At 42.1% G+C, this 9,724-nt stretch overlaps 1 pseudogene; it reads left to right on the top strand.

The window, feature by feature from the left end:
• LOC136121978 (uncharacterized) overlaps positions 1 to 8,802 on the top strand; it is a 126,589-nt pseudogene extending 117,787 nt beyond the window's left edge.
• The last annotated feature ends 922 nt before the right edge of the window (positions 8,803 to 9,724 follow it).

The following is a 9,724-nucleotide window of genomic DNA, read 5'->3' on the forward strand; positions in this document are numbered from 1 at the left end:
AAAAACCTATAAACCCAGTCTAATCACAAGGAAAACAACAGACTAACCCAGGTTGAAGGACATTCTACAGGATACCTGGCCAGTACTCCAGAGAAGACAGTCAAGGTCATGAAAAACAAGGAAAGAGTAAGAAACTGTCACAGACCAGGGGAGACTGGGGAGACATGAGAGCTAAATGCAATGTGTTACTATAGACTGGATCCTGGAACAGAAAGAGGACAGTAAGAGAAAAACTAATGAATCCAAATAAAATCTGGAGTTTAGTTAATAGTACTACACCAATATCAGTTTCCTAGTCTTGACCTGTTACCCACTGCAATTTAAGATGTTAAACATAGGGGAAACTGGATAAGGGATATACAGCAACTCTCCGTAATATCTTTGCAACTTTTCTGTAAATCTAAAATTATTCCAAAATAAGAGTTTGTTTTTAAAACTCATGCAGAAATTTAATTTTCTTTATATTTCTGTAATCAACTTTGTTGTTTGAAACCCCATTTCTATAAATGATGGGAAACTTCTTAGTTTTATCATTTTGAGGTAACCAAGATACTTCCAGAATAAAATTTACTCACTTCTGGTATATAAAAAAAAAAAAAGACTCCGCATAATTTCCACAATCCCAATTTCAAAGAAGTGCTCGCCATGGCCTAGAATGTCCTATATAATCTGATGATCTGACTGCTCGGATTCCTCCAGCATACTTGCCTCCTCCTCAGGCATTCCCATCACCTTTTGCTCTTCTTGGAAGCTTCAAGCACATTCTCACCTCAGGGCCTATGTATTTGCGGTTCCCAGAGTCCTTCGTGGTCCCATTCCTTCATTTTCCTCAGACCTCTACTCAAATATCACTTTTTCAGAGAGGCTTTTCATGATCTAACTAAAATAATACTGTTACCCTCGGCCCCATCATTCCCTAGCCCCCTACATTAACATTGTATTATTAGACTCATTTGGGGTGGCTTTTTTTTGGTTACTTTTCTCTGTGAGGAGAGGGATTTTGTCTGTTTGATCCCTGCTACCACCCCAGTACCTCACAATTCCTGCAACATAGTAAGAGGTTAATCTATTGAATTAATGAAAATAAAATCTGTGCAGTTTTGCTTCAGTCCATGTCTCTTCAGGTGGCACTGGTCCATTTCAACAGGAAAACTGAGATTGCTTTCTGGGCCCAAAAGATACTGATGATGGACATGTTTGATGTAAATGAAATGAAGCCTCGCACCTCCAACTAATTGTAAGAAACTCTTATAATTAGCTCGTTGTTAAATTAATCAGCAAACTTTTGCTGCCTCAGGAGTAAAGTTTTCCCTAAATGATTTTGGCAGTGCTGATAAGACCATGGGCAATGAGCAATATTTAATCGCCAGCAGGTGTTAAAGAAAATGACTCATTTGGTTAATATCCTGGTTAAATGTATTAACGAGAATAAGTCAGATTTCAGGCTGCAATTATTTTTATAGTCAAATACAGTCTGCCGTATTTCAAACTATGACATTAGGGAATTTTCTGGGTAATGGAAATGTTCTTAATTACAGTAGTGGTCACAAAGGTGAATACATTTATCAAAACTGATTGAATATTACACTTAAGACCTGTGCAGTTAACTGTATGTAACTTTTACCTCAGTTTTTTTGAAGCATGGCCCTAAATGGTTTATAATCTCCTTGTAAATGACCCATGTTAAGAAAAGCCAGTTTGGAGGAGAAATGTATATGTTTATAGATAATTCTATCAGTTATGGAGGGGATATATATCTATCATAAGAACAACCTTTGAACTTTATTTTTTGTTTGGAAGTTTCTAACTAAAAGGCACTAGACTAATATTTCCCATTATCATCATCATCATCATTGGGTTTTGTCTTAGTTTCAATAAAATCGTCTTGAATCTATGTTTGTTGCCCTCACAAAGTAAAATGCAAAACAATAGGTAGCAAAAACTATCCCCTCAAATCTCAGTATTATCTTAGCAGCACAGTCTTAACTGGCAGCAAGATTTACTTGAATACTTCCAGTTGCAGGGAGAATTTGCATAGAGGAGAGGTAAATACTTTAATCGGAATTAAGCCAGGTGAAACCCCTATCCCTTAAAGATGGAACTAAAGACACCTGCAGGTAATTACCACAATCATTAACACACAGGGGACCACGAGGTAATGAGCATGGACTGCAGGCACTCAGCAGACTCTGGGAGGGATACTGTGAATCTAGAATTCCAACAGTAAATTAGCTTTTAAAATTATTCCAAGGCAATAACTTTATAATTTATATTTCTGTATCTAAGTTGCCAGATTATAACTTGTAAGGAACTGACACCAAGTTTTCCCAAGAGGGGTCCTTACGTAAAAGTAGCGTAAATATTTGCAACACTTCTACCTTCAATTTCACAGAGATGAATATTCTACCAATTGCAATATAAAATGTTTTTTCATTAAATTTTTATTAAAGAAGGCCTCTCCAGCTAGAGATTAGGTGTGTAAGGGTGAGATCCCTTCCCTCATAAGTGTTTGCTTTGACCATTAACTTTCCCACCCTAACTTATTTACTGCACAGCATTTATCACCACCTGAAATTACAGTATTTATGTTTGCTGGTTGACTTGTTTATGTGCAGTCCCCACTGCCACGTGAGCTCTGTGAGGGCGGAACTTGGATCCTCCGGTCTTGTGTGTTCCAGCACCTGGCATAGCAGTGGCTGGGCACAGAGTAGGCACTGAAACCACCCAATTCATCCACCCTAATTTGGGGAAAGGTGGCCATGGGTACGGTTTGTCATTCATTTGGTTGGTTGGTTTGGTTTTTTCAGCACAATCTTTATTTTATTTTATTTATTTATTTATTTTGGCAGTACACGGGCCTCTCACTGTTGTGGCCTCTCCCGTTGCGGAGCGCAGGCTCGGGACGCGCATGCTCAGCGGCCATGGCTCACGGGCCCAGCCGCTCCGCGGCATGTGGGATCTTCCCGGACTGGGGCACGAACCCACGTCCCCTGCATCAGCAGGCAGACTCTCAACCACTGCGCCACCAGGGAAGCCCCTTTATTTTATTTTTAAACATCTTTATTGGAGTATAATTGCTTTACAATGGTGTGTTACTTTCTGCTTTATAACAAAGTGAATCAGTTACACATATACATATGTCGCCGTATCTCCTCCCTCTTGTGTCTCCCTCCGACGCTTCCTATCCCACCCCTCTACTCTAGGTGGTCACAAAGCACCGAGCTGATCTCCCTGTGCTATGCGGCTGCTTCCCGCTAGCTATCTGTTTTACGTTTGGTAGTGTATATATGTCCATGCCACTCTCTCACTTCGTCCCAGCTTACCCTTCCCCCTCCCTGTGTCCTCAAGTCCATTCTCTAGTAGGTCTGTGTCTTTATTCCCGTCTTGCCCCTAGGTTCTTCATGACCATTTTTCTTTTAGATTCCATATATATGTGTTACCAGCAAAATCTTTATAAGGAATTAAGAGAGCACATTTTTCCGCATTGTACTCAGTCCAGCAAAGCCCAGGCTGTGAGGCTATTGCTCTTAATCCTCAGTGGAGGCCAAGGGACCTTGGTCCCCAAGCAGCAGTGTCTGGGGCCACTCCAAAGAGACTCACGGGGTGGTGCAATGGCCAGACGAGTGGAGGATCAGAGCAGGCAGTGTGGTGGCAAGATGGGGTGGGGACTGGGGTGGGGAGGTGAGGGGAGTCGTTGTCAGGGTCACAAGCAGTGAGAAGAGTGCCGAGGGGAGCAGGGTGCCCAGATCAGCTGAGGCCTGGGTAATATGATTTGCAGCGGTTCTGGAGGAAGTAGACTGGACAGAGCAAACAGAAGCATGGCTTGTAGGCAAATGACATCAGCAGGGCAGAGGGATCATGAGGGAGGACCTGGAGTAGAGCAGTGACAATGACACAGAGATAGTATGAGACACGGTGAACTGATTCACAGGCAAGACCAGAAGACATGCAGGTTGCACAGGAGAAATTACAGAAAAGAAGAAAAAATTACCTCTAATCCATCTGTGTTGCACAACATCATTACCAGGTGGTCCAGTGGCTAAGACTCCACGCTCCCAGTGCAGGGGGCACTGGACCACCAGGGAAGTCCTGATAGATAGTATTTCTCATGTCCTTTTAGGAGGTGGGTCTCTTTGAGGGTGGGCATCTGCTGTACCATTAGAAAAAGGCAGTGAGGTGTGATAGAGAGTTCTGGGCTTTAGAGTCAGAAACATCTGGATTCAAAGAAGCGAAAATCACACTGATACAATATCAAGTGCACTATTCATTCAGTTTCCCTTCTGCCATTAACCCATGGCTCAAAGGGATAATCAGATTTGATTGGTAGTAAGTTAAAGTTCTTCCCAGGTGGGAGATGGGTTTCTGTGATGGCTTCCTTCGGTTACCTTCATCCAAGGACTGTATATAGAAGCTGACCATGGGATTATTTTAGGTCCACCATTTCCTATACAACACTCCTCATATCTTGTTCAAGGTTCCTGGAACAAGTCCCCAGGGCACAGGTGGAAATCTGGTCCTGCTGGGTCAAATATTGTTCTATTTGAAGGCAATGAAAAATGAGGACAACTTCCGGTGGTCACTATCTACCTGAAAGATCCCCAGAAGTTGGTCTGCAGCTTCTTGGTGTGTAAACAGTAGGGGAGTCAGGCATTGTTTGTTCTTGGACAGTGTTCTGAAAGTCCCAGTGCTAGAGAACATGCTTCAGGTCTTGGCTTTGGCAGGCCAGAAGGCGTCCTGTGGGGTTCCATAAAATATATCAGATATGAGTCAACCACCAGGGCCCTGATGACACTGCCCGAAGAGTGCAGAGGTGCCCAGAGGTGGCGGAGATAAATGCCATAATTGCCCCGAATTCAGATGTTCTGATAGAAGTTCAGTTCTTCCCCGTGTGTGACTTTCCCTGTGGTGAGGTATGTCTATATAGGTATACCAAGGCAGGCCCTCTTAGAATTCCCAGAGGCTGTTTTACTCAATTGTCGGTGTAGATTATCCAAGATGGACAGAGTTCAAGAGTCTGGACCAGTGAGAGTCACACATTAGGACTCTGGGTGATGTGTGAAGGCAGACTGATCATAGTGACAATGATGGTAACAATAGCTAATACTTTTTAGTCTCTCCACATGCCAGGCACTGTTCTAGCCTACTAGAACCTACTGTTATTATTGCCATTTTGTAGAAACTGAGGCTCAGAGGTAAAAGTGACTTGCATAAAGTGAACAGTGGAGGTGGAACTAGAATCCAGCCTGGGGAACCTGAATCCAGAACCTGCCCTCCTAATGAGGCTGGATGCAGATGGGAGCAGGGTTGGGCGGCACAGGGTGATGAGCGTAATCTTCACGAGAACATCCTCTACCTCACAGCATTCAGTCAGTGTGAGAGAGTTTGGTCAGAGATTAGAATAAGGGAAAGGAGGGAAGGGAGTCATACCAGTTCATCAAAAATCACGACCCTTAGCTCTTCCTAAAACTAAGCCCTGAGGCTTGGTCATTCTATTCTGAAGCTACCTGGTACCACTGGCCATTTACCCACCTCTAGGCAAAACTATGATAATCTTGAGGCCAACTTACACCAAGCACAGCCCCAAATTTGTGCCTTAATGATGCTAGAACATTTGAGAAGTCCTATAATGGAGGCTTCCTAATCTGGATGAAAAGTTCTATTTAACTCTCTGCTTCTTCCACCAAATGCAAGGCAAACCACATTACTCCTCATGGACCTGGAGTTCCACGTGTCCTGATATAACTGCCCCTGCAGGCAAGAGCACAGCAATGTCCTTGAGTTGCAGGTGCATTGCTCCCATTGCAGCTGCTACACAGTTGGGGCAGAAGGAATGCCAACAGAACCAAGTGTCCTAGGCCATGTACTAGAACGTGAGCTTTCCTGGCTGCAGTAAGAGGAGGCCATGGGGCTCACTGCCAGCCTTGCATGTCACTCTGTAGCCTCTGGAGGGTTCAGAGGCCTAGAGTTGAGGCGCCTGGTCCTGAGAACCCAGGCACTGGGGCCCAGGTATGCTTTCTGAAGCCACCCAACAAGGGTTCCATGCTCCCTGAAAATCTGCTGTGGCTCTAAAGGACCAGGTAGGCCCTTGGGGGCAGAGATCCCAGAGCAGAGGCCAGAAGGAACCACCTGGAAACACCAAGGTCTGTGGGAATGAGTGTCTGACATTACTTCCCTGTGGCTTCAGGGTATTAGGATCAGTACTCCAGGGGAAGAAGGATCTGGGAGCCAAAGCAGATACAAAGAGCTTGGTCCAGGTGAATATGTAGCGAACAGGACAGACTCCATAGGGTGAAGTTAACAACAAATAACAGGAGTACCAAGGAAAGGTTCCAAAGAAGGAGCCCAGGTGGAGCCCAAGAGCTGATACAGAGAACCCAAGTTGTTGACAGAGTGACTGTGGCTGAGCCCATAGGCAGGGAAGCCCAGGTAAGGGCACTGAGTCTATTTGGACAAGTATTCATAAACTCCAGTTCATCCTCACACTATTTCTGACAAAACTAAATTGTCTTTCCCCTGTAAAATGTAGTTAGATCATTTATGTTTGCCCATTCAGTGCCAGATTGACTTGAGAGTTTCCTTTTTCATTTTTAATTGGGAGTTGTAAGTATTTGGGGTATGAATACATACATGTTTTATATATATATATATATATATATATATATATATATGATTTGTGCAAACATGCTACATGTTTTATGTATATTAAATAGTCAACTGTATCTATAGGTATTGAACACGCAATATCTAGGAGACATACATAACACATCTGAAGTATAAGTATTTAGTTAATGGAGACATAAGACGAGAGACACGAAGAGAAAGAGACTGAAAGCAACAGATACACAGAGAGAGAAAGAGTTAGCGATCGAGAAAATGAGGGACTTAGAGATCCAGAGTTCTACAGGCAGGAAGAAACCAAAGCCTTGTTTGTTTTTTGAGAGGGGTGGTGCACTTTGGATTTGGAATGCCATGTCACAGAAACAATGTCCACATGTCTGGATTATGTTTGGGTTATCTGCACCCTCCGATCTTAGTGCAACAGGATTTGCCAGTGGACCATGTCCGCTGGAACAAAGACGTGAAAAGGATGCACATTCCTTCACACACACCACCACACAGTGACCTCCAGGGTCCAAGGGCCACTTCTGTCTATGACATGTCCATCTCCTGTCATTAGGCCTCCATGCCTTCAACCATGAAGAGTTTACTAACAGGGAGGAGGAAAAGAAGCTTGGCACCTTTAGCAATTTAGGAAAAGCCTCTTTACAGGTATGTTTTCTTTAGTATTGCTGTTTTCCATCTTTATTACCCAAGGCTACACTTGACCACAGGTGAGGCGGGGGCTACCATGCTTCTGGTCATTATGCTTCAGGATGTCATTGTTTGTTGATGTGTATGGAGTACTGGTCACTCTCTTCCTTTGCTAGATACAATGCATTTGAGTAAAGGGTCCTAACCGCCAGCTGATATCTCCACTGAGTGTCAGAGTGCGAGGGTGTGCATGCTACTCTTTACTGTGGGTCACTTGAAATGATAAATGCTAGAGGATGTTAGAAAAGATTTTCCTGAAATTCTAGCTTTCATTTGTAGAAGTAAATGTCATCTAATGCTTAGCAAAAGCATTCAACTGAAATGAATAAGAATCTTGGGTTTCAGACAGAAATGACCAATGGAGATAATTTGTGTCAGTGGATAAATGTTGCTAGAACTCCTCCATTTTGCTTTTTTTAAGAAGTCTAAGGCTTGGCAAATAGTGCCTATAGGCCAATGCAAAGACAAGTAGCAGAAAAAGGGTCAATGCACTGAAAGGAAACTGAATTTTCATTTTAACAATTTTAGGGAAACCAATTCATGAGGAAATTAGCTTAAAAAACAAATGAGTTGATTTCCACAAGCTGTCCAAAATCATAATAACCCATTACTTTTTAATTCATAAGGGTATGCAAAAGTAATCTGATGAAAAGTGTCTATCCTTCATTCCTACAGACATTTCTCTCTGCCCTGACTTTCTCCTCCCATTTATCTTTTCTAACTCGCCAAAGTATGTTCACATAGAGAGAGGATTTGTGACCTTAAACTGTCTTCTAAGAAATTCCACAGGGATACACAGCAGCATTGAATGCCTTTACCTATTAAAGATGCTTCTGTAACACAGGATCAATCTATTCTTTCATTCATTCCTAAAATATTGATTGACTGTATTAACAGCTATATGCCAGGCATTGCCTGTGATGAAAATGCAATGGGGAGTAATATAAACAAGTTTCCTACTTTCATGAAACATAGTCTAGTAGAGAAGACACTAATCATAAACTCACAATATATAAATGTAGAGTTACAACTGTGGTAAGCGCTATGAGTGAGAATCACAGGAACCTATGAGAGCTTATGGTCGGTGAATTTGACCTAGAAATATCAGAGAATACTTCCTTAAGGAAATGACAATTGCAATCTGCATAAAGAGAACAGACGGAAGAGTCAAGTTATAGGTTAAGGGATTGGGGAAAAGGGAACTGTGCATGCAAAAAGACCCTATAGCAATGGGGAATATGATGCATTTCAGAAATTAAACGTAAAACAGAAACTGCATTAGTCACTAGGGAAATGCAAATCAAAACCACAATGAGATGCCAATTCATAACTATTAATATGGCTGTAATCAAAAAGATGGACAATAACAAGTTGGCAAAGATGTGGAAAACTTGGAACCTTCATCCGTTGCTGGTAGGAATGAAAACTGGTTCAGCCACTTTGGAAAACAGTTTGGCAGACCTTCAAAAGTTAAACATAGAATCACCATAATGACCAAGCAATTCTACCCCTAGGTATACTCCCAAAAGAATATGTTCACACAAAAACTTGTGCATGTATGTTCATAGAAGCATTATTCATAAGAGCCAAAAAGTGGAAACAGCCTAAATGTCCACCAGCTGATGAATGAATGAACAAAATATACATACAATGTGGCGATAAAAAGGAATGAAATACTGATAAATGTTATAACATGGATGAACCCTGAAAACAGTATGCAAAGTAAGAGAAAGACAGACACAAAAGGCCACGGTCCATTACATGATTTCACTTATATGAGATGTCCAGAATAGGCAAACCCATAGAGGCAGAATATAGATTAGCGGTTGCCAGGGCCTGGGGTAGAAGGAAATAGAGAGTGAATGCTAATAGATTTCTTTTAGAGGGGATGAAAATAGTTGAATTAGATTGTGGTGATGGTTGCACAACCTTGAAAATATACTAAAATGATTGAACTGTACACCTCAAAAGAGTGAATTTTATAGTATGATATACCATAAAAAGTGAGTACCAAAAAGAGTGAATGATATCTCAGTTTTTTAAAACAAGAAAAATCAGGACAAGAGAGTTATGAGTAGAGTAGTGCAAAATGAGGCTGAAACAAGAGATAGAGGTCGAATCTCACAGGGCCTTCGTGACTTAAGGATTTCGTCTTTTTCTAAGAGCAATGGAGTCTTCTAAGGGGGAAGATGTTATTAGATTTGTGATAAGAACCATCACTTGGGCTGTAGTGTGGACAATGGCTTAAAGAAGGCAAGAGTGGATGCTACAAAACCAGATAAGCCTTTGTAGGATCCCAGGTGTGAAAAGTTGGTAACATGACCAAATCAGGGGAAATGGAGACGGAGAGAAGTGGATGGATTTAAGGTTCTTAGGAAGTAACATCTAGGGAATTCCCTGGAGGTCCAGTGGT

This window comes from Phocoena phocoena, chromosome 4, assembly GCF_963924675.1.
Source record: "Phocoena phocoena chromosome 4, mPhoPho1.1, whole genome shotgun sequence".
Classification (NCBI taxonomy): domain Eukaryota; kingdom Metazoa; phylum Chordata; class Mammalia; order Artiodactyla; family Phocoenidae; genus Phocoena; species Phocoena phocoena.